Source organism: Sus scrofa, chromosome 10 (assembly GCF_000003025.6).
Source record: "Sus scrofa isolate TJ Tabasco breed Duroc chromosome 10, Sscrofa11.1, whole genome shotgun sequence".
In the NCBI taxonomy this organism is placed as follows: Eukaryota; Metazoa; Chordata; class Mammalia; order Artiodactyla; family Suidae; genus Sus; species Sus scrofa.
This window is the reverse complement of record NC_010452.4, coordinates 35,095,649-35,122,486: the sequence shown is the minus strand read 5'-3', so window position 1 is coordinate 35,122,486 and position 26,838 is coordinate 35,095,649. Positions and strand designations below refer to the sequence as shown.

Below are 26,838 nucleotides of genomic sequence, written 5' to 3'. Positions count from 1 at the left end.
TGCAAATTGGTCAATCATATCACATCATAATGGAAAAAGAATATAATTATCTTGTAAAGCTTAACAGCAATGCTCCTGAAAAATAAAGAAAAAATAAAACCTAAAATGCCTTTTGCAGTAGAAACAATTTTTAATTGCAGTTATTCTAGTCCATGGGACACTGTTATAGTGAAAATTAGTGAACAATAGCTAAAATATGGATGGTTGTGAGTAACAGGAAACAAGATACAAGAATACCATTTTTGTAAAGTTTAAAACAACCAAATTAACAACAGCATTTTTTCCATGATTTTTATTTTTTTCTATTATACCTGGTTTACAGTGTTCTATAAATTTTCTTAAAGCATGATGACCCAGTTATACATACATGCATACATTATTTTTCCTCACATTATCATGCTCGATCATAAGTGATTAGACATAGTTCCCAGTGCTACACAGCAGGATCTCATTGCTAATCCATTCCAAAGTCAATAGTCTGCATCTATTAAACTCAAGCTCCCAGTCTATCCCACTCTCCAACCCTTGGCAACCACAAGTCTATTCTCCAAGTCTACGAGTTTCTTTTCTGTGGAAAGGTTCAATTTGTGCCATATATTAGATTCCAAATATAAGTGATATTATATAGTATTTGTCTTTCTCTTTCTGACTTCCTTCACCCAGTATGAGAGTCTCTAGTTCCATCCATGTTGCTGCAAATGGCATTATTGCATTTTTTATGGCTGAGTAGTATTCCACTTCTTCCTACTCCAATCATCTTTCGATGCACGTTTGGGTTGTTTCCATGTCTTTGCTATTGTGAACAGTGCTGCAATGAACATGAGGATGCATGTGTCTTTTTTAAGGAAAGTTTTTGTCCAGATATATGCCCAAGAGTGGGATTCCTAGGTCATATGGTAGTTCTATGTATAGAGTTATAAGGTTCCTCCATACTCTTCTCCATAGTGATTGTGCCAGCTTACATTCCCAGTAACAGTGCAGGAGGCAAAAATTCTCAAAAAAATTTTAGCCAACCGAATCCAACAACATATCAAAAAGATCATACATCACGACCAGATGGGATTCATCCCAGGTGCACAAGGATGGTTCAACATACACAAATCAATCAATGTCATACACCACATTAACAATAGAAAAGTCAAAAACCACATGGTCATCTCGATAGATGCAGAAAAAGCATTTGACAAAGTCCAACATCCATTCATGACAAAAAACTCCTACCAAAGTGGGTATAGAAGGAACATACCTTAACATAATCAAAGCCATTTATGAAAAACCCACAGAAAATATAATATTCAATGGAGAAAAATTGAAAATCTTCCCTCTAAATCTGAAACAAGACAAGGATGTCCACTCTCACCACTGTTATTCAACATAGTACTGGAAGTCCTAGCCACAGCAATCAGACAAACAAAAGAAATAAAAGGTATCCAAATAGGAAGACAAGAGGTAAAACCCTAAGGGTTCAACCCAAAAACTACTCGAACTGATCAACAAATTCAGCAAAGTAGCAGGATATAAAATTAACATTCAGAAATCAGTCACATTCCTCTATACTAACAATGAAATATTGGAAAAGGAATATAAAAATACAACACCTTTTAACATTGCACCCCCAAAAAATCAAATACTTGGGAATAAACCTGTCCAAGGAGGTGAAAGACTTATATGCTGAGAGCTATAAAACATGAATCAAGGAAATTACAGAAGATGTAAAGAAATGGAAAGATATTCCATGTTCCTGGATTGGAAAAATCAATATTGTAAAAATGGCCATACTACCCAAAGCAATCTACAGATTCAATGCAATCCCTATGAAATTACCCATGACATTTTTCACAGAACTAGGACAAACCATCCAAAAATTTACATGGATCCACAAAAGACCCAGAATTGCCAAAGCAATTCTGAGGAACAAAAACCAAGCAGGAGGCATAACTCTCCCAGACTTCAGGCAATATTACAAAGCCACAGTCATCAAGACAGTGTCGTACTGGTACCAAAACAGACAGAAAGACCAATGGAACAGAAGAGAGAACCCAGAAATAAACCCTGACACCTATAGGTCAATTAATCTTTGACAAAGGAGGCAAGAATATAAAATGGGAAAAAGACAGTCTCTTCAGCAAGCGTTGCTGGGCAACCTGGACAGTTGCATGCAAATCAATGAAACTCAAACACACCCTCACACCATGCACGAAAAATAAACTCAAAATGGTTTAAAACTTAAATATAAGACAAGACACGATCAAACTCCTGGAAGAGAACAGAGGCAAAACATTCTCTACCTCAACCTTACAAATGTTTTCTCAGGTCAGTGTCCCAAAGCAACAGAAATAAAAGCAAAAATAAACCAATGGGACCTCATCAAACTGACAAGCTTTTGTACCACAAAGGAAACCAAAAAGAAAATAACTTACAGAATAAAGGAAAACAAAAAGACAACTTACAGAATGGGAGAAAATAGTTTCAAATGATGCAACTGACAAGTGCCTAATCTCTAAAATATATAAGCAACTTACACAACTCAACAGCAAAAAAAGCCAACAACCCAACTGAAAAATGGGCAAAAGACCTGAATAGACATTTCTCCAGGGAATATATATAGATGGCCAACAAGCACATGATAAAATACTCAACATCCCTGATTATTAGAGCAATGCAAATCAAAACTACCATGAGATACCACCTCACACCAGTCAGAATGGCCATCATTAATAAGTCGAGAAATAACAAATGCTAGACAGTATGTGGAGAAAAGGGAACTCTCCAACACAGTATTTTTTATGCCTTATATGCATGGTAAATATAGACTAATTTTCAGAAAATTACAGTGTATGATAATATTTTTATAAACTCCAAACAGCAAAACTAGCATGTGTTAAATTCTTATATGTGTAAACAATATTTATAGAAAAAAGGAAGGGAATTATAAACAAAATTCACAGTGAACACACAGATCTTTTCAAAGGTCTTCATTATATTCTATTCTGTGGTAGAAGTGGGGTTTGATTACTTACTTAAATTTTACTGTATACACACACATATGTATGTTTATGCCTGTATGGCATATACTCAAATGTATGGATTACCATTATACATTTTAAAAAATTCTCTAATTTGAAGCCAGACTTCTTCTTGGCTAACATTCTCATTATTGTCAGTGTTGAGAAGCTTTTGTGTAACTCCAGAACTTTCTTCTTCAAAATCTAAAACTACTGACATTAATTCAGTCATGCTTTTTCCTGATCCCTGTGTTTCTACTTGTAGAGGCTTCTCCGGGTTTCCCTGCAGGTAGATTCCCTTGCAAAAGTGCCACGCCATTTGACTGAATGCTTTTATATCTGCTTTAGCCTTCCTCTCCTCCTTGACTGAGGAATCGTGGCTCCAACATAAGCAACGTGACTAAGAAAATGTGCCTGATATTCTAACCCACAGTCTTGTGAATTAACTTACTCTTATGAGAACTGCCCTGGCTCATAACATTTACCTTTAGATAGTATTTCTATTCTTTCTTTCTTTCCCAAATTACCAAGGGTCCCTGTGTTTTGGAACTGGTATTCGGATCCTTAAAATATGAAACCATTTTAGTTTCAATATCAATATCTCCCTAAAACAATTACCACCCTGATTTTAAAGTTGCTAGGATTGAAATACAGTCACTGTACAAAACCAGTATAACTCTGACTATAAATGACTATACTAAATATTTTTACAATATATTGAGAGATTTCCACAGAAGTTCTATTTTAAAATATGAACTATATAGCCCAAGGGTAGGAGTAAATTTTACAAAGTTAAAATCATGGACTTCATTTGAATTATCCTTCTGGCACCTAACAGCTGATGTCTGCATATTAGAATAATGACATTCAAATTTTCACAATAAAAAGACCTCTTAACCTTATCATTATTTGTTTGACAACTGATTCATTTCAGTGAGAAGAATATGAACAGACTTAATAAGCTTAATGGGATGCTATATTAATCAGAAGTAATTATGACACCCAACTCAGAAGCTTCCATTTAAAAGGTCTATGGAGACATATAAAGAGAAAAACAAGCATAAATATATATATATATATATATATATATATGAGCAAAGACACTGAAGAGGAAATGGCAAAAAACATAGTGCAATTTTTGCAGTTGTCCCTTTCCTCAAAATGATTTAGAAATTGGCATATTTTGTTCTGACATAGTGCTATTGCAAAATGAAGAGATAAGTAAAAATAAAAGATAAAATGGACCAAGGGTTTAGAAAAATTTTAAACAGAAAACTCACCTATGATTTAAAGGTTTTCAGATGATCAACAGAAATCAAGACCAAAACACAGAAATCCAGTCTGAAAATAAACAGCCATAGGCTACAAAGTTCCTTCAGTAAAGACAAAAACTACCCTGCACAGATGTTTCATGGTTCTACTTTGTATTTTTATTTATCAAGTATCATGTCTTTCTTACAGAAGGAAAGGATATTTTTGAGAAATAGTATTTCCTTTTCTCCTTAAATTGACTAGGAATAAAACATGTGACTAAAATATAGAACTTACAATGTCTAAGAATTTTCAAAATAAATAACACCAAACGAAATTTTGTGCTACGTTGGACTTTTTTGGATACCCTTTTCTCCCTCTAAACATTTTCCCTGGGTAACTGTATTAATTCCATATGGGCAATTCCATCTGGATAATGATGAATCTCAGACCTTTATCACATCTCTCTCCTATCATACCTCGCAGAACCATGTATCAGAATAACTACCAGCATTTTTCACTTGGACACTGAATACATACCTAAATTTCAAATCTGTCCAAAAGTAAATCATTTTTTTCTCCCACATACCTGATTATTCTTGACGATGAACTCAACGTTGGAAAGGCCAGTCAATATACTGATGAATCGTTAATCAAAGTACAATCTTTTAACAACTCTGTATCCTCACCTTCAAACCTCTGTAGAGTCTTCTATTCTGGATATCAAAACGCACCATCCAGCTTGCTCTTTAGGACTGAAGGATCTGGCGTCCAAAACTGATGCTCGTGGAAGGTTATCAGCTGGCAGTGAGTTTCAGGGATTGCTCCCAGCTGAAGAAGAGACCTCTCAAGCTTGCTCTTCTCCGGGCAGCCTACGTCCACGCGGAGATATAAAGGCCCGCCTCGTTCACCCCAGCCCAGAAAACTCTAAAAGCGAAACGCAGTTACAGATTAATCATTTCTCAATGCTGCACCGCAGCCTCACTTTGTTCTCTGCTCAATCCGACGTCTTTCTCTTATCCCACCGGTGTTGTTTATACTCAAGAACATTCCCTAATCATGTTTCAGAATGTTCGTGGCCATTTCAGAGTCAGCTTCCTGAGGAAGCCAATCTGAAGTACCTTCCAATTACATTGCCCAACTAAATTTCAAGTGTATGTAATTAACTCCAAACCCACCTTCATTGCGTTCGTCTCTCACCTGGATCTCTGCTTTGCCCCAACTTCCCACCCACCTCCAACCGGTGCTCCTTTCTTTAGACAAAAAGAACCTTAAAAAATGTTAACCAAACCCAAATGTCTACTGATAGATGATTGGATTAGGAAAATGTCGTATATTTACACAGTGGAATACTAATCCATTAAAAAAATAATAATGCCATTTGCAGCAACATGGATGGAACTAGAGACTCTCATTCTGAGTGAAGTAAGTCACTTATATCTGGAATCTAATATATGGCACAAAGGAACCTTTCCACAGAAAAGAAAATCATGGGCTTGGAAAATAGACTTGTGGTTGCCAAGGGGGAAGGGGAGGGAGTGGGAGGGATTGGGAGCTTGCGGTAAATAGATGCAGAATGTTACCTTCGGAGTGGATTAGCAATGGGATCCTGCTGTGTAGCACTGGGAACGATGTCTAGTCACTTATGATGGAATACGTAATGTGAGAAAAAAGAATGTATACATGTATGTGTAATTGGTCACCATGCTGTACAGTAGAAAAATAAATACATATAAATAAATGATAAAAAAAAGTTAACCAAATTTTTTAATGTATTTTTATTTTTTTTTGTTATTTCCCCAATACAATTTCTTTTTTACTGTACAGCATGGTGATCCAGTTACACATACCTAAATACATTCTTTTTTCTCCCACTATCATGTTCCATCATAAGTGACTAGACAGTTCTCAGTGCTACACAGCAGGATCTCATTGCTAATCCAATCCAAAAGCAATAGTTTGCATTATTAACCCCAAGCTCCCAATCCATCCCACTCCCTCCCCCTCCCCCTTGACTGTGTTAACCAAATAATGTTAACTGCATTAAATCTCATTTTTAGCTTTCCATTGCATTTAGGTTCATGTCCAGTCTCTCTCACTTGGCTTTTTAGGCTCTAGTTGCTGATTACCTTTCAAGGCTGTTCTGAATCCTCTCCTTATCTCATAGATGCTCACCCCCTGCTTTCAATCCCCTTCTTTGGTACAGATATTATATTTTAGCTCTTTTATAAAGTGATATAACATAGCAATGTAATATACTGTAATAAGACTTTGATTTACAAGGCTGTCAGAGCTGGAATTCACAGCTAACTGAACAACTGAATCCACATGTTATTTACCTCCCTCTAGCACACTATATTTCTATAATGACAATACTAAAAATCATTTCAGAACATGTTTCAGAACATTTTTGATGAATTAGATCTAATTGGAAAGATTAGAAAGTCCAAAGACTAGGTGCAATGCCAGTTAAATGCCCAGCAAACTGCTCAGCATAAATTCAATAACTCATGTATGTTCGCTTCATCATCATCAACTCCCAGCCTTGACTTTCCCAACTGATAAAGTCTCACATATTTGGATTAGTAGATTATCATCTGTTAAACCTCAGGTTATTTGGAAATTCTCTGGGAACACTTTCTTGGCCCACTTAGCTTAGTTTTAGGTAATATGTGGTCACATTTCACAGTGTGGTTTCCTTATGTTTATACTTAAAATTAGTCATAAGTAATCTTAATTAGATTATAAACCACATTTGTTCTTTTTTTGCATATAAGGGCCTAGCATAGTACCTGCTATATAGTTGACATTGAACAAATATTTCTTTCAGTGACTTCCTGAGATGATGCATTATTCCACACCATTTTCTTTCCCAAGACTTTTCTAAATTAGAATCCAATAACATCTTGAATGTTTTGAAATGAATATAATTTAATGATATAAACCCTTACAGAAAATAATACAAAAAACAATAGCACTCCTAATATGCAACAAATGATATTCATCATAAAATTTAACTTTGAGATTGAAAATGAAAATTGAAGAATCACAGGTACAGAAATCACCTATCTATTGAGTGAGATAAACAGATAAGTGCTTTATAATCCAAATCACAAAGGCAAGGGTTCTCAGCTGAGGGAGAGGAGGTCACCCAGTCAGAAGACACTTTACAATGTCTAGAGACAAATTTGGTCATCATAATTGGGGTGAGGGAAGCAAGTGCTATGGACATCTAAAGGGTAGAAACCAGGGAGTTCCCGTTGTGGCTCGGCAGATTAGGAACCCAACCTAGTGTCTGTGAGGATATGAGTTCGATCCCTGGCCTTGCTCATTGGCTTCAGGATCCTGTGTTGCCTCAAGCTGCAATGAGGTAGCAGATGTGGCTTGGATCCTGTGTGGTTGTGGCTGTGGTGCAGGCCAGCAACTGTAGCTCCTATTCGACCCCTAGCCTGGGAACTTTGATATGCCACAGGAGCAGCTATAAAAGATTAATTAATTACTTAATTAATCGATTAATTTTAAAAAGTAGAGGCCAGATAGAACACTTACTAGTCTACATCTACCCTTACAGGGATAGTCCCTTAGCAGGCCCAAAATTCTAATATTACTAAGGTTGAATAACTACACTAGGATAAAGAAGATAGCATTTTAAGAAAGACAGGATAAAAATTCAAAATGTTCAGAGCATGTTGTAAAATGAGACTTTTTTTTTTTAATAAGCTGTTTTTAAGAACTGACATGGTGACCCTCTTTCGGGGTGGTTGAAGTAAAGGACTTGTAACCTTGATTAAAAACACTGCTTATTGACCTTGGAAAGGGCCTCCTGACATCTAATTTTAAAATTAAATTAAATGTAAAATCAAATATGTACACACGTATTTCAAAGAGAAAATAAAAAGAAAAGAAATGGAATAAAATTACAAAATCATAATAGCTGACACATCAAATTAGGAAATGTGGTCCTATTACACACTACCATTCTTACAAGACACACTCCTAGGAACCACATCTTACCCAGTCTTCTACTTAAAGATTAAATCAAACTATGGCCATGTCATCATTTTAGAGAATGTTCTGCAAAGTAATACAACTGCAGGACAATTTTCTCAATAGGGTAATTATAAAAGAAAATTTAAAACATAAAGAAGTGGGCTAGTTTTGGTTTTTAGAAAGCTTTTTAATAAAAATGGCTCTAGCCAGATTCAACAAATGCCTGTGCAGGTGGACAGCTGACATGAAATCCTGTATTAGGTAGCAGAAGCAGTGTTTCTGGAGTGGAATGCTTCCCCACTCATCCTAATGAATAATTCACACAAAGCTCCTTTTTTGATCCTTGACAGCTAATACGGCTTAGCTAAGACCAAATGAAATGGAGAGTTAATGAAAAGATAAGAGTCCTGTACAAACTGAGCTAAGCCAGATTTTCACTATCAGAGCTAAGTGGAAATTTGAGGCAATTATGATACACACACACACACACACACACACACACACATATTGCATGTATTCACATACACTGTTTTTGATTACTAAATTATCATATATATTTTTCAGTATTTGTCACTTAATGTCATTGAATATTTGTTTTCTCAAGTATGAAATAGGGCTATTAATACATTTTATGATCCTTGATTTTTTTTTCCTCTTGAAATGTACGAATCTCTGGGCTTCCTAATGATGTAGATGTCCAATAAAAGTTAAAACTTAGTTAAAGCACCCCTAGGAACATTCTCACATGCTTAAAATTAAAGGCTGGCACTTAGGCTAGCTTGTCTTATTTAGCCATTATGCTTCTGTGAATTATAAGCAATGACCCCTGGTCAATAAGGAGAAAACTCTAAGTACTTAGTTTAGAGAATAGGAAATGAACCATTTTTTAGTGAGTTACAAGGGGGTTTGTTGCCACAAAATCCTTTAGCAGAACTATTCCATCCAGTTCACTTTTTTTTTTTTTAACTTTTCTGAAACATCCTAATACAACTCTTGTATGGTATGTTGTTTCAGTCCATTTGGGCTGCTGTAACAAAATACCACAGATTAGGTAGTATACAAACAAGAGAAAATCATTTCTCATAGCTCTGGATTCTGGAAGTCCAAAATCAGGGCACCAACAGATTCAGTATCTAACAAGGGTTCACCTTCTGGTTCACAGGCAGTGCCTTCTTGCTATAGCCTTACAAGAGGGAAGGGGCTAGAGATCTCTCAGAATTCTTTTTAAAGGCGCATATCCCATTAATGAGGATGCCACCTTATGCAGCCCCAAAGTTTTACTTCCTAATAACCACCATCTTTAGGGGTTAGGATTTCAACTTATGATTTTGGGGGTGGGAAACACAAGCATTCATATCATAGCATAGGCACATAATCTAAAGAGAGTCCTTCTTAGTAAAAGAATAACAATAACAGGGTCACTGTATCCATTTTACTTTAGAAGGATTCAACTGAGAAAGGGAATTGACTTTGGAGGAGCAATCAGAATCAATATATTGTGGAAACTATGCCCCAGGAACTTTTTCATAGTCTCATGATATCTAGTCAAGTATTCTACAGAATCAGTGTTGCTGTTGTGTGTTCTCCCCACTCTAATTTTCTGTTTCAGGTGACCTCTGCTTTTCAGACTGTCACATACCACCACACTCCCTAGATACCTCCAGCTCTGTTTCTGGAAACCTTTGTTACCTTCACTGGATCCTGTAGTTCTTGAAAGACACAAATACTTTTGCTAAGTACCATTCCTGTGTCCCTTCAATTCAGCTTATCCACTTAAGTCTCACAGTTTATTTTTGGTAATGTTACTTCCTTAAGCAAAACCATCTCCCCCAGGCCCCTCTGTCAAGCATCTTTTCTGCTACTAGGCTGCTTGTCTAGTTTTGTCAATGACTCCCTGCAAACTTTGCAGTCCCCTGGCTCTGCTGTGTACTATAGTGCAGTGGTTGAAATAGCTCCATCTTTCCCTACCACTGTGTTCATTTTGTTTTACTTTTCATTAGGGAGTAACATAACAGAACTTCTCTGTATCCAAAATTAAGGACACTATTTTCTCCATTCTCAAATAAATCCTTCCAACCCTACTTGCTTCTCAAGACATAGACATGGATGAGTTCATTGCAAGTTAAACAAAAGGCAAATCAGTATCGATGTTAAGAGGTGACCTAGATCATGTAGTAACATGTAGCATGCATATAAAGGCAAATCATGCCTCTGTTGTTTGCTCATCAGGGACTATTTTGCAGACAGGGCCTTTCTGCTGAATTGTTCTCTCCTGTAGCTTCAGAAATGAATCACACAAGCCTTCTAATTGTAGAAAAATACTTAACTTGCTTTGTTCAAACATTGCAGAAACTAGTACAAAGAAAAACAATAGGGTGTTACCTGGATTCTGAAATTTTCAATATTCACATCCAAAAACTAGGCTAAACTTTCCTTCTGGGCTAGATCATGTGATTGAGTCCTGCTCTCCTATCAGCTCCAGGAAAGTAGAACCAGGAAAACTTCTGCCTAGGTTTAGATATTTTCATATTTATCATTCTGCCTCTGTATTAATATATATTGTCACTGGGAGGAATAAAACAGACACCCAGGTCTTTCAGATTTAACAGTTCAGATTTTAAGGTGCCCAGGATTTAGGCAGGGTCTCATGTTTTCAATTGCCCTGGTAAAAATTCCCATGTCTCTCTAGAAGCAGAGTTTGATAACCGGATCAGGCTTATCAATGGACTCTTACTTTAGGAAGTATTTTCTTCCATTTTTAAGGCTATTTTAAATTCCAAGTTCAGTATCAGCTTCTGAGATCTATTCAAGCTGGAATATTTTTTGGTATTATTATGCCCATTAAACTAAAGATGACCATTTGTTCTAGTGCTGTTTATGCTTCCCTACTTATATAAAAGAAAAGAAGAGATAGTGAAAGCTATGAGTAAATTTTATTCAGGTTTCCCAATCGACTAGAAGATGAAATTCTTCAGAGTGACTTCTTATCTTTAGCAAACCCAAGTTAGAAAGATCACAGAAGACTGAAATGTCAATTCAATTGGAACACATGATAGAAAGCTATAATTTTGGTGAGATTAACTGTATCATCAAATAGAAAAACTAAGATGCAGAATATTATATACGGTTCTTATTTAAAATTGATAGCAACCTAGAGAAATCTATGTATTTTTTAATTATTATTTTTAATAGTTATTCAAAATGACCTTAATTGGCTCATTTCACCCCAGGAAGTCAATGTTCTTTGAATTATTAAGACAAGATATCATATGATGACACAGGTCAAGATCTTTTATAAAATGTCTTTACAATGAAAAATTCACTGCAATGTGTATATTTTAAGGTATAAATTAATGAACTATAAAGCTTCGTGGTCTTAAAATCATAAAGTGAAAAAACTGGTAACTGAGTATGAGAATACTTTTTAACAGACAGCTAAACATTCTCATCATATTTCATTTTCATTCCTTCTTTATTAACCTTTGTTCAAATGTTAAAGGATGGTATGGAAAACAGACCTTAAGAAGACTAACCTTTTTGAAAAAATAACACTAATCATACTCTCTTATTGTTCAATTAATAAATCATCTTTTTGATAGTAGTATGACATTATTGCCTCTTTAATATCCTAGCAACAACATCCACAGCTGAAACACTTCCTCCAAACAAAGGAATATCAACCTGATCCTCAATATGTCCATTCCAGTACCTCTCTAATGCTCTATAAGCTTTCAAAAGATCAAATATGAATTCAAGGTATGTATGTTAAAGGCTAAGCCACTTTAAATCAAATTAAGAATTTTTACTTGATGTCCATATATACTTTGAAATGGCATACATTTCATGTGCACGGTGTGTATCTGAAATTTTTGATGGAAAGAATTCTTAACTTTAAGCAAATTATCAAAACAGTCAAGTAATGTAATATGCTTAAGAATATTTTCTCTATCATTTCAGGATTGAAGCACTACAATGTTCACTTTGACCAAACATCAGCTTGGGTGTTGAAATATAATAAAACTCATAAATAAAAAGTTCCAAGAGGAGTTCCTTCCATGGTATAGTGGGTTAAGAGTCCAACGGCCACAGCCACAGTCAGTGTGGAGGTATGGGTTCAATCCCCAGCCAGGTGCAATGGGTTAAAGTAGTCACAGTGTCTGCAGCTATGGTTCAGATTCAGTCCCAGGCCAGGGAACTTCCGTATGCCATGGGTGTGGCCATAAAAAGAAAAAAAGTTCTAGGAAGCATCAGGTTTACTCAACACAGCATTGATGATAAACTCTCAGCAATGATCACATGACTCTTGCAGTATAGTTTCTTGCATCCAAGCCCCTCTGTACTTGGGACAATAATGGTCATGGGAGAAAAAACAGTGAACATAAACTACCTCAAGTCAGAAGAACCATCAGATCAAGGCTTCCTCAAGAAGACATGACCAGCTCCTATTCTCTGCTGCAGTTATATTACAACTAGACTGATAAAAAATACCTACAATAAGGTAATGTTGCCTGGCTCAGCACATGGTCCTTAGCCAGAGTCTCATTTATCTTGAAGTCCACATGCTCTCAGAAACTTTATGAGATAAAATTGCAAGGAGAAGTCACTAAGTTATTGGCCCATTAGCCAGGAGAGGAGAAGGAAACAGACCTTGAAAGGTTCATGTTGCCTTGTTTGCAACAAACTCCTGCATCACTTTCAAGCTAGGGAGAGCCTACCCTTACCAAAGAGGATGGGCCTCTTCTGAATTCTCAGGGATTCCAGGAGTTTTGGAGATTAAATGCATTCAGGTGCATAAAGCCGGGTAGCCTTATCTCATGCATAGAGTTTCAAAAGCTGGTACATGGAGCAATTACTAGACTTATTTCCTAGTGTAACATTCATTTCACCACCAGTAAAAGCTTAAGCTCTCACCTTGCAACCTTAGGCTATTGTCTATTCATGTGCAGACTAACTACCCACCAATGATTGGATTTTCTTTGCAAGCAGCTGGTGACACAGCTCTAAAATCCCACCCCGGAGTTCCCGTCGTGGCGCAGTGGTTAACGAATCCGACTAGGAAACATGAGGTTGCGGGTTCGGTCCCTGCCCTTGCTCAGTGGGTTAACGATCCGGCGTTGCCGTGAGCTGTGGTGTAGGTTGCAGACGCGGCTCGGATCCCGCGTTGCTGTGGCTCTGGCGTAGGCCGGTGGCTACAGCTCCGATTCAACCCCTAGCCTGGGAACCTCCATATGCCGCGGGAGCGGCCCAAGAAATAGCAACAACAACAACAACAACAACAACAAAAGACAAAAAAATAAAAAATAAATAAAATAAAATAAAATAAAATCCCACCCCATCTTCCTTCTGGGATTATACCTAGCTCTATTCACAACAAGTTGAGTGTCCCTATAGACAGACTCTGAGGTAGACATTTGGGTACATAGAGGTTACTGAAATGTGCTCTTGAAGGGAAATGGGAAGACAAGATTGGGCAGAGAGAGAAAGTGGACTGGAGAAAGTGGCCGGACATTCCCACAAGGATCCTTGAAGCTAGAACAGTCCTTCAGAGCTCTCCTACACTAGAACATGGAACCAGGTTTACATATTCTCACAATAACTAGTCACAGATTATAGTCTACCTCTGGGAAGAGTCATGACTCCAGAAAAGATGGCTCACTTTTACTGAAGACAATTCCCAAAGTATTAGCAGATGAGGTCACACTGTGGTCTGAACGTTTGTGTCCTCTCAAATGTCATATGCTGAAATCCTAACCCCTAAGGCAGTATTATTGGGAGGTGGGGCCTTTGGGCTAATGCTTAGGTCATTAGGGTGAGGTCCTCATGACTGGGATAAGTGCCATTAAGGAAGACGTCAGAGAGCTAGATTGTCCCTTCACCCTGTGAGGACACAGCATCATCTATGAGCCAGGAAGTGGGCTCTCACCAGCCACAACATTCAATCTGCTGGTGCCATGACCTTGGCTATCCAAGCCTTCAGAAATGTTGCTTGTTTATAGTCCACCTTGCCTTATAGTAATTTTGTTATAGCAGCCTGAAGAGACTGAGATGGGCTGTTTCTTTAAAGAATCCCAACCACTGGTAGAATAATCCCTTTAGCTCTAAAGGGAAAGATGAGGGTGTAACACAGTGTACACACTAAAATGCTGCAGTTAAATTAAATGTTTAGTAAAGTTATCAATGACCAAAGGTTTATTTGTTCTGCTATTTGATGCTTAAGCAAATTAGATCTAAGGACCCTTTTATTTCTCCATATTTAGAAGAAAGAAACAAGGTAGTTAAGGAAGTTAACAAGTTTGTTTTCCCTTCCTTCCTTCTTTCCTTCCTTTCTCCATTCCTCCCCTTCTTCCTCCCCTTCTTCCTTCCTTTCTTTCTTTCTTTTTCTATCTTTCTTTCTTTCTTTCTTTTTCTTTCTTTCTTTCTTTCTTTCTTTCTTTCTTTCTTTCTCTCTCTTTCTTTCTCTCTCTCTCTCTCTTTCTTTCTTTCTTTTCTTTCTTTCTTCTTTCTTTCCTTCCTTCCTTCCTTTCTTCCTTCCTTCCTTCCTTCCTTCCCTCCTTCTTTCTTTCTTTCTTTCTCTTTCTTTCTATGGCAACACCTGCAGCATATGGAAGTTCTTGGATTAGGGGTCAAATTGGAGCTGGGGTTGAGGCCTATGTCAGAGCCATGGCAAAACTGGATCCAAGCCACATCTGCAACCTACTCCACAGCTTGCAGCAACATTGATCCTTAACACACTGAGTGAGGCGAGAGATCAAACCCACATCCTCACAGAGACAACACCGAATCATTAACCAGTGGAGCCACAGTGGGAACTCCAACAAGTTCCTTAAACTTACACAGTACCACATGTCAGTTATATCTCAAAGAAAAAACAAAAACTGGAAGGAAAAAGATGGAAAAAAAGGAAAAATTAACAAGTCATCCAGCTAGAAAGTAGGAGAACTAGCATATATGTGAGAAAGAAATGAAAATAATTATACATCCAAAAAATGGGGAAAATACAAAAAAGGAAGAAAATTAACAAGCTGTCCAACTAGTAGCACAAATATGAAAAAGAAATGAAAAGAAATCAAAACAAAATGCTTATTAAAGGCCTAGTTCTAGAGGAGATATTTATACTTCTTGCATTATAAAGTTCTTAGGCACAGTTAACTAAAATTCAAATCACACCATCTTTACATACATTCAAGTGGATGGTTTTCTGCTTCCTCCTCTCCTGTTCCTCCACCCCACAGCAAGTGGAAGGGATGAGGGCAGTGAGGAGCTGAGGGCGGCTTTGGGAACAGTCCAAGGAGGGGAAGAGATGCAGCAGAAGAGGAGGTGCCATTTTGAATTTGAATTTTGGAAGGCAGAAGTGAGGCAGAGTGCACTAAAAATGGGAAGGGGAAGAAGCAGGGCTGGACATGAAGCTCAGGAAGCTAGTATCAGCTCATCAGTTTCATACCTGCAAGACCAATATGATACTGCATTAAGAGAGATACTGTGTGAGAAAGACATCAGAGAGAATTCAAAGGGAAATTTGTTTTGGATTTCTTGCTATACTTTTTAAACAATTAAACTTTATTTTCTATACCAATTTTAGATTACTAGGAAGATCAAGAGAATAAAGGATTTCCCATTTATCCCCCTCCAGTATCCCTATTATTATCATCTTATATTATAAGGGTATGTTTGTAACAATTAATCAACCAGTATCAATACATAACTCTTGTATATTATTATTCAGATTGCCTTATTTATGTGTAATGTCTTTTTCTCTCTTCTAAGATCCCAAATGAAGAAGCACATTCCATCTGCTTGTCATGTCTTTTTAGGCTCTTCTTGGCTATGTCAGGTACACATGCTTTGCTTGCTCTTGATGATCATGAATGTTTTGAGGATTACTGGGTTAGATATTTTTAAGAATGCCTCTCTATTTGGATTTTTATGGTACTTTTATCATTATTAGAATGGGTTTCTGAGATTTGGAGAAGGAAGACCACAGAGGAAAAGTACCATTTTCATCACATCATATCCAGAACAAATAATGTTTCTAGAAAGTTGTCAATTTCTTCTAGATTGTCAAATTTGTTGGCAAACAATTGTTCATAGTATTCTCTTATGTGTTTTTTTTTTGTATTTCTGCAGTATCCATTGTGATTTCTCCATTTTCATTTCTTATTTTGGTTATTTGGGTTTTTTCTCTCTTCTTGGTGAGTCTGGCCAGAGGTCTGTCAATTTTGTTTACCTTTTCAAAGAAATAGCTCTTGCTTTTATTGATTATTTTCTATTTTTTATCTCTACTTCATTGATTTCCTCTCTGATATTTATGATTTCCTTCTAGAAACTTAGGGCCTGCCAAAACTGAATCAAGAAGAAATAGATCCACTGAACAGATCATTCACTAGAAATGAAATTGAAGATGTAATAAAGACACTCCCTACAAATAAAAGTCCAGGACCAGATGGCTTCACAAGTGAATTCTACCAAACATACAAAGAAGAACTTATACCCATCCTTCTTAAAATTTACCAAAAGGTTGAAGAAAAGGAACATTCCCAAAGACATTCTATGAAGCCACCATCACCCTAATACCAAAACAAGACAAAGATATGACCAAAAAAGAAAACTATAGGCCAATATCTTTGATAAATATAGACACAAAAATTCTCAACAAAAATTTAGCTAACTGAATCCAGCAACATATAAAAAAGACCATATACCATGACCAAGTAGGATTCATCCCAAGTTCATAAGGATGGTTCAACATACGCAAAACAATCAACGTCATACACATTAACAAAAGAAAAGTCAAAAACCACATGATCATCTCAATAGATGCAGAAAAAGCATTTGACAAAGTCGAACATCCATTCATGATAAAAACTCACCAAAGTGGGTATAGAGGGAACATATCTTAACAAAATAAAAGCCATGTATGACAAATCCACAGAAAATATAATATTCAATGGAGAAAATATGAATATCTTCCTACTAAAATCTGGAACAAGTCAAGGATGCCCACTCTCACCACTGTTACTCAACATAGTATTGGAAGTCCCAGTCACAGCAATCAGACAAACAAAAGAAATAAAAGGTATCCAAATTGGGAGAGAAGAGGAAAAATTGTCACTGTATGCAGATGATATGATCATATATATATAGAAAACCCTAAGGGTTCAACCCAAAAACTACTCAAACTGATCAACAAATTCAGCAAAGTAGCAGGATATAAGATTAACATTCAGAAGTCAGTTGCATTTCTCTATACTAACAATGAAATATTAGAAAAGGAATATTATAAAATACAAAAATATTGTATTACAAAAACACAATACCTTTTAAAATGGCACCCCAAAAAATCAAAAACCTGGGAATACACCTGACCAAGGAGGTAAAGGACTTATATGCTGAAAACTATAAAACATTAAGGAAATTAAAGAAGATGTAAAGAAATGGAAAGATATTCCATGTTTCTGGATTGGAAAAATCAATATTGTAAAAATGGCCATACTACCCAGATGGCCATACTACCCAAAGCAATCTACAGATTCAATGCAATCCCTATCAAATGACCCATGACATTTTTCACAGAACTAGAACAAAAAATCCAAACATTTATATGGAACAACAAAAGACCCAGAATTGCCAAAGCAATCCTGAAGAACAAAAACCAAGCAGGAGGCATAACTCTCCCAGACTTCAGGCAATATTACAGAGCCACAGTCATCAAGACAGTGTGGTACTGGTGCCAAGACAGACAGACAGACCAATGGAACACAATAGAGAACCCAGAAATTACCCCAGACACCTATGGTCAATTAATCTTTGAAAAAGGAGGCAAGAATATAAGATGGGCAAAAGACAATATCTTAAACAAATGGTGCTAGGTAGACTGGACAGCCACATATAAATCAATGAAACTGGAACACACCCTCACACCGTGCACAAAAATAAACTCCAAATGGCTTAAAGACTTAAATATACGACAGGACACCATCAAACTCCTAGAAGAAAACAGGCAAAACACTCTCTGACATCAACCTTACAAATGTTTTCTTAGGTCAGTCTCCCACAGCAATAGAAATTAGAGCAAAAATAAACCCATGGGTCCTCATCAAACTGAAAAGCTTTTGCACAGCAAAGGAAACCAAAAAGAAAACAAAAAGACAACTTACAGAATGAGAAAACAGTTTCAAATGATGCATCCGACAAGGGCTTAATCTCTAGAATATATAAACAACTTATACAACCCAACAGTAAAAAAAGCCAATCAATCAATAGAAAAATGGGCAAAAGACCTGAATAGACATTTCTCCAAAGAAGATATACAGATGGCCAGTAAACACATGAAAAAATGCTCAACATCGCTGATTATAAGAGAAAGGCAAATCAAAACTACCATGAGATACCACCTCACACCAGTCAGAATTGCCATCATTAATAAGTCCACAAATAACAAGTGCTGGAGGGGGTGTGGAGAAAAGGGAACCCTCCTGCACTATGGGTGGGAAGGTAAACTGGCACAACCACTATGGAAAATACTATGGAGGAAACTTAGAAAACTATACATAGAACTACTATATGACCCAGCAACCCCACTCTTGGGCATATATCTGTACAAAACTTTCCTTGAAAAAGACACATGCACCCGCATGCTCATTGCAGCACTATTCACAATAGCCAAGACATGGAAATAACTTCAATGTCCAACAACAGAGGACTGGATTAAGAAGATATTTACACAATGGAATACTACTCAGCTATAAAAAAGAATGACATAATGCCATTTGCAGCAACATGGTTGGAACTAGAGACTCTCATACTAAGTGAAGGAAGTCAGAGAAAGACAAATACCATACGGTTTCACTTTTATCTGGAGTCTAATATAGGGCACAAATTAAATTCCCACAGAAAAGAAAATAATGGACATGGAGAACAGACTTGTGGTTGCTAAGAGGGAGGGGGAGGGAGTAGTAATGCCATTTGCAGCAACATGGATGGAACTAGAGAATCTCATACTGAGTGAAATGAGCCAGAAAGACAAAGACAAATACCATATGATATCACTTATAACTGGAATCTAATATCCAGCACAAATGAACATCTCCTCAGAAAAGAAAATCATGGACTTGGAGAAGAGACTTGTGGCTGCCTGATGGGAGGGGGAGGGAGTGGGAGGGATCAGGAGCTTGGGCTTATCAGACACAACTTAGAATAGATTTACAAGGAGATCCTGCTGAATAGCATTGAGAACTTTGTCTAGATACTCATATTGCAACAGAACAAAGGGTGGGGAAAAAATGTAATGTATACATCCCATTGCTGTACAGTGGGAAAATAAAAATTTAAAAAATAATAATAAATAAATAAAAAAGAGAAAGAAACTAAGCCCTGAGTGCAAGGTGTGCTCATAGATATTTGGGTATCATTTTATAGGTTCTTTCAGCTGAAATAACAAATAAACATATGTATTTGTACTAACCTATCTACGTATCTAAATATAAAATCAGTATATATCTTAATATAACTTGAATTTAGTGAGATCTCTGATTCTAATTTATTGCCACATGGATAATTCTTCTTTGCCCATTTTCATGCAAACTCCCACCTCAACAGTTAAAAACCGGGTCCTTTATCTGCCATTATTTATGTAATAGTTTAATGCCAGTACATGCATAGCAGGTCAGAGTTGTTAGTTGGCACCTTCATAAAAAACAATTTCATTAATTAGAGTTTATAGTTACTATCATGTTCAGACTCACTTCATTTCCAAGTTTTAAGAACAATACTTTTACTTCCAGGTTGTTTCATCTATTTGTAACATTAAGTTTTTTGTCATATTATGCATTACATTCTGTAATTCCCATGAGCTTCTAAATTATTTTATAATATTTTCACACAATAAGATTTACTATTTGTGTGGCAAAGTTCAAAAGGTTCCCATAATGAATAGTGTCATTTATCTAAAATTATAATATCAAATAGAATAGTTGTATTACCCTAAAGATTGCCCTCCTGTGTCACCAGTTCAACACTTGACTTCTCCTCCTGAACCCCTGGCAACCACTGATATTTTTACTTCCTCTATAGTTTAATCATTCCAGAATATCATACACTGGAATCATTCATTATCAAGCCTCTTCAGACCAGCTTATTTCGTTTATTATTATGCACATAATATTCATTTATATATTTTCATTATTCAATAAATATTTTTAAAATTTCTGATATTCAATTTTATTGATTTACTAAAATCTTTTTATTCACTCACCAATTGAAAGATATTGGCTGTTTTTTGTTTTTGAGTGGTTATAAATAAAGCAGTGATAAATATTCATGTGTATATTTTGTGTGGACATGGTTTTCAAATCAGCTGTGTATATCATTAGGAACATAGACTGCTTTATTGTATTGTAAGACATTCTCACCAGCACTTGAATGAGCATTCTTATGCCTCCACATCCTCATCAAAAATCAACATTGTCACATTAAAAAAAAATAGCCAATCTAATATGTGTAGTGGTATCTCACTGTTTTGATTTTCTATTCCCTAATGACAAAAAATTCTTAATAAATTTTCATATATTTATTTGTCATCTATATATCTTCTTTGGTAAAATACATATTCAAATCCTTTGCTCTCTCTCTCTCTTTTTTTTTAATTTTTTTCATGTCATTTATTTTTAAGAGATCTTTGTATATTTTGGATTTTGCTATACTTTATGTACAATCTTAACTTCATATCCAATGGAAAGCATTTTATCACAAATTTTAATTTCAGCAAAACTAAGTTACTGAGAGTTTCAATACCTTAAAAGAATATATTTAGAGGTTCCACTTACCAGAAAGATCATTAGAAGAAAAATTAATAAACTCCTAAAAATAGAACTGTTTTAACTTACAATCATGCTATCTGCACTACATAAGTTGCTGAAACTGAGGTGGACCTTAATTTAGTGACCCAAATATTTTCCCCAAATGTGTAGAAAAGTAAATGACGTTAATGGCATTAAATATTTCAGTGCACAGCATCTCCTCTTCTTCCTTTTCCTCAAATCCCTTTCTGTTTTCACAGAATTAAGAAAATATGTTATATAGCTATAATTGTAATATTTTAAAAACCCTTCCTTATTTTATCTGGGTGTGTTTTATGCCTTATTTTCTATTCTTGTTTCATTACTATAGTATTTTTCCACTTACATATCATAAGAATAACAGGTCTAAAATTCTGAAGAACTCTTCTGATTACCACAGATCCCCAGAAGCTTCCTTGATTTGATTTTATGATTAAGCATTCAAGTCAGAGCTACAAATAAATCAACTACTTCTTGCAATAGAGGTCAAGCAAGACACAGAAATATTCATGATATTTGTAATGGGCTTAAATATTATTTTAGGAAATGTGTAACTACTAGTAGTAATTTCTGCAAAATATTTTGAACTGGCAAAAAACTTGTGATGGATTTAGAAATGATTGAAAATCTATACTTGGAACTAAGTCAAAATTCAAATAAAATACACCTCTTATTATGTAAAGTTTTGCTTAGTAAGTTCAAGCTCCTCAAATAGAAAAAAAAAGAGTATCAGCTTACTAAAAGGCATTTACTATAGTCCAGAAATTTATCAATGTATTATTAAATTATAAATAAAGGAAGAATAACATAATATTGAGCAGGCATAAGCAATGAGACCCTACTGTATAGCACAGGGAACTATATTTAATCTCTTGGGATAGAATACGATGGAAGTTAATAGGAGAAAAAGAATGTATATATGTGTATGCCTGGGTCACTTTGTTACACAGCAAAAATCTCACAATATTACAAATAAACTATAGTTTAAGTTTTTAAAAAAGTGGATTTATGATGATACTAAAATAAGTCATTATTGTTTAATATTTTTCTTGAGGCTTATGTGCAAGTTAAATTATGAGTTTGAAAATAAATTTTAAAAATTACTGTATGAAACACTGATGTAAGTCAGCACATTGTTGCATTCAGCTTGTTATTCTTACAATGATTAAAAAAGAGTAAGTTTACATGCTTCATAAAAACAGGTCATTGGAAGTTCCCATTGTGGCTCAGTGGCAACAAACCTCACATTGTACATGAGGATACAGGTTTGATCTCTGGCATTGCTCAGTGGGTTAAGGATCCAGTGTTGCTGTGAACTGTGTCTTAGTTCGCAAATGAGGCTTGGATCCTGCATCGTTGTGGCTGTGACTAGCCTGGCAGCTGTAGCTCTGATTCAACCCCTAGTCTTAGAAATTCCATATGCCACAGGTGCAGCTCTAAAAACCAAAAAAAAAAAAAAAAAAAAAAAAAAAGTCATTGACTCAGAGATTTACTCAACATTAAAAGTTGCTAGGAGATTGAATATTGCTTTAACTACTTTAAAATACATTAATATATAAAGCACTATTTTTCAGGAATGTAAACTTACTGAATATTGTTTGTTATATTAGATATGGAAAATCAGTTAAAAACATCATAATAGTATGATGCTAATGAGTACTTTAAAAATATAAAATAGATTTATGCCTCCAAGAACATAGAGTAGATATACTTTTTCCTATTTCCCCCACCCACTAAATACAACTAAAAACTCTTGATGTAATATACAATATATCCATAAGTAGGCTCTGAAACATGGAGAGAATAGGGCAGGCTGGCTAGGGACCTTGAAACCCAAAGAATAGCAAAATAGTGAGCTTTCCAGGTGTTTTCTACTACCTCATATATCTCACATGTTACTGAGAAAGAAGGCAACCTGGAAAAAAACATACAAAAAAATGGCACAGTCAGAAAAGCCCCAACAGATTTTCCTCTTTTTAGCAAAAGGGCCAGGAAAAAAGACAGTGGAGTTTTAGAACAGAAAAGTTTTATATAGTTGCTGCTGGTTTCTAGTCAAACAAAAAGAAAAATACTGGTTCTAACCCATCCATGTCAGCAAAGGCCTAGCAAGAATTCCTTGATTGTCAGATTTTCTCTGGGCATCACAACCTCAACCTTCTCTACTAAGGTGGTCAGAGAAAGCTAAGTAGGGAGTCAGAACATAGAGTTGGTTATTTAAAAACAAGTCTTATTCCACCTGTGGTGTCCATGGAGAAAGCATGGAGAGGCTGAACTTCCAGCCCTAACAGATAGAAACAAAGCCATAGATTGTATGCATTAATGTAAAATATAAAACGATAAAAATTTTAGGAAAAGAGCCATAGGAGAATGTCTTTGGAGTTCTCAGACTAGGTTAAGATTTCCTGGACTTGACACCAAAAGCATGATTTATAAAATGAAAAAGTAAAAATGGAATTTTATCAAAATTAAAAACTTTGACTCAGAAATGCTTTGTAGAGAAAAAGAGACAAGCTAAATAGTGAGAGAAATACTTGTAAATTGTATGTCAGCAAAAGAACCACTATCTAGAATACATAAACACTTCAAATTCAACTGCAAAAACACCCCCAGCAACCCAACTAGAAAATTAGCGAAAGATATTTCATAGGAGAGAGCATCCAGGTGGCAAACAGTCAATAGAAAATATGTCTAAAAGTATTATTGTTAGGGAAATATGAATTAAAATGAAAATAAAATATCACTACACATCTAACAGAATGGCTAAATTTTTTAAAAAGAAAACAAAATGCTGCCAATGATACAGAGAAAATGGATCACTCATGCTTTGATGGTGGAATGTTAAATGATGCAGAAACCCTGGATAAGAGCTTTCTTAAAATCTAAATGTGTGCTTACCATGATACTCAGTTATTGTACTCTTGGGCAATTTTTCTTAGATAAATAAAAATTTCTTCAAACAAAACATTATACGTTAATACTTGTGGTAGCTTGATTTTCAGTAGCCCAAGACTGGAAACAATCTTGTCTATAGAAAATATGGGTAAACAGTTAAACAAGGTGTGGCAAGTCATAACATAGAATACTACTCAATAATAATGTGTGCAAACTCGTGATAACCCACAATGACTTGGTAGATTCCCCAGAGAATTCTATTTGGTGGAAAAAGCCCATCTCAAAATATTATATACACATGAAAACATGATCAACATTGCTAATTACTAGAGAAGCGCACGTCAAAATTATAAAGGGGTATCACCTCACACTACTCAGAATGATCATTATCAAAAGTCTACAAATTATAAACGCTATAAAGAATGTGGAGGAAAAGAAACCCTCCTACACTGCTGATGGGAATGTAAGCTGTTACAACTACTATGGAGAACTGTATGGAAGTGCCTTAAAAAATATAGAGCTGCCATATGATCCAGCATTCCCATTCTTGGGCATATATCTGGAGAAAACCATAATTTGAAAGGATACATATACCCCAGCATTTATAAAGCACTATTTAAAATAACCAAGACATGAAAAAACCTAAATGTCCATTGACAGATGGATGGATGAAGATGTAGTGTGTTGAATATTCCATTCAAATTGCAATTTAATATTACTCAGCCATAAAAAAGAATGAAATAATGCCACTTGTAGAAATATGAATAGATGTAGTGATTATCATACTAAATGAAATAAGCCAGACAGAGGAAAAACAAATACATGATATTGTTGGTATGTGGAATTAAAAAAAAATGATACAAATGAACTTATATACAAAATAGAAATAGACCTGCAGACATAGAAAACAAGCTTGTGGTTACCAAACAGGTTACCAAAGCAGACAGGGATAAATTAGTAGGTTGGGATTAACATACACATACTACTATATATAAAGTAGATAACAAACAAGGATCTATTATATATCACAGGGAATGATTCTCAATACTTTGTAATAACCTAAAAGAGAAAAGATTCTGAAAGAATCACTTTGCTGTATACCTAAAACTAACACGACATTGTAAATCAACTACATTTTATTGAAAGAATTAATTTTAAAAAGGTTACATATAGTAGGATTCAATATAAATAGCATAGCATTTTTGAAATTATGAATTTAGAGAATGAGGAATACATTAGTGGCTGGTAGGTTTAAGAACACAAGGAGGGGCAGTCCAGTTCCACATAGCAGCCTAGCCTAGGAGGACCCTGGACTCAGCTTTTCCCAAAGACACACTGAATCTGCAGCCTCGTGTAGAACAGCTTCTTTTGAAAAAAATTGGCTGAGTGACTCAAATACATCAGGTGAAGAGAAGCCCACATCAAAGCAGGTAGGAGAGTCTGGGAAAATCTAGTCACAAGGCCCACTCCTTGTGTAGCAACCCACAACTGGGAAGGAACTCAAAACACAGAGCTTCTTCCTGAGGATCAAAGGATTTGAACTTCACATTGGGCACCCCAAGTTTTAAGACCTGCACTTGAGACATGAGCTCTGAAAACATCTATGTTTGAAAACCAACAGGGTAGGCACCCATCAGACCCATAAGATTTTATGAAACCTAAGAAATGGATTTTAAAATGTTCAAGTGCGAATTCACCCATCCCAGGACTCAACACAGAGGCAGCAGACAAAGAGGTGTCCAGAAATTCTGTGAAGGAGGCGCATCTTCTGGTGTTGAAGCTTTGGCCCAAGAGGCATGTATCAGGTTGGGCACACATTTAGAAGCCTGGTGACAGGAGCCAGTGTCTTTGTGCTCTCCTCGTACCTTGCTGCAGCCTGTGGGTACCATCGTTTTAATAATTTTTTTTAGCTTCAGATATTTGAGAGATTTTGTTTGTTGTCTTATTTTTCCTTTTTCCTGGTTGGTGCTATCTTTGTGTCTTCCTTCGTCCTGGCTCCACAGCACTGGTATCTCCTGGAGGGGAGCTTTTACACACACCTGATGTCCTCTTTTTTTTTATGTCTGATGTCTGGTGTTTGAGGCTGTCATCCAGGAGTTGCTCCTTTATTGTTACACGATGTCATTCAGTACTTTTTAACTCCTTAGCAATAGACTAAATTACTTCAACTTGATTTTGTAACTGAGGGTGAGCTATGCTGTTATTTACTTGTAAACATCTATTTCTAAGAAAGTTTATCTTAACTGTAAAATGCTAAGTGGGCATGAATACATGGTTTTAATCCCATTTCTATCCTTTAATCAGCTGATGAACAGCCTCTATGTGGAACAAAAAAAGAACTAAACATGAGACAAAATTTAATTTTTATTTAATTTTATTCTTTTCAGTTGATTTATTTTTATTTTATTAATTGTTATTTCCCCAATACAATATTTTTCTACTGTATAGCATGGTGACCCAGGTACACATACATGTATACATTCTTTTTTCTCACATTATCAGGTTCCATCATAAGTGACTAGACATAGTACTCAGTGCTACACAGCAGGATCTCATTGCTAAGCCATCCCAAAGGCAATAGTTTGCAACTATAACCCCAACCTACCAATCCACCCCACTCCCTCCCCCTCCCCCTTGGCAACCACAAGTCTATTCTCCAAGTCCATGATTTTCTTTTCTGTGCAAAAGTTCATTTGTGCCATATATTAGATCCAGATATGTGACATCATATGGTATTCGTCTTTCTGACTTACTTCACTTAGTCTGAAAGTCTCTAGTTCCATCCATGTTGCTGCAAATGGTATTATTTTGTTCTTTTTTATGAGTGCGTAGTATTCCATTGTGTATATATACCACATCTTCCTAAT

At 35.8% G+C, this 26,838-nt stretch overlaps 1 long non-coding RNA gene across 1 annotated transcript in view; it reads right to left on the bottom strand.

The window, feature by feature from the left end:
• LOC110255677 overlaps positions 1-26,838 on the bottom strand; it is a 793,233-nt gene that overhangs the window by 443,252 nt on the left and 323,143 nt on the right. The window contains exon 8 of the long non-coding RNA XR_002336321.1: positions 4,946-5,183. This is a non-coding gene — a long non-coding RNA (uncharacterized LOC110255677). The remainder of the gene's footprint in view (positions 1-4,945; positions 5,184-26,838) is intronic.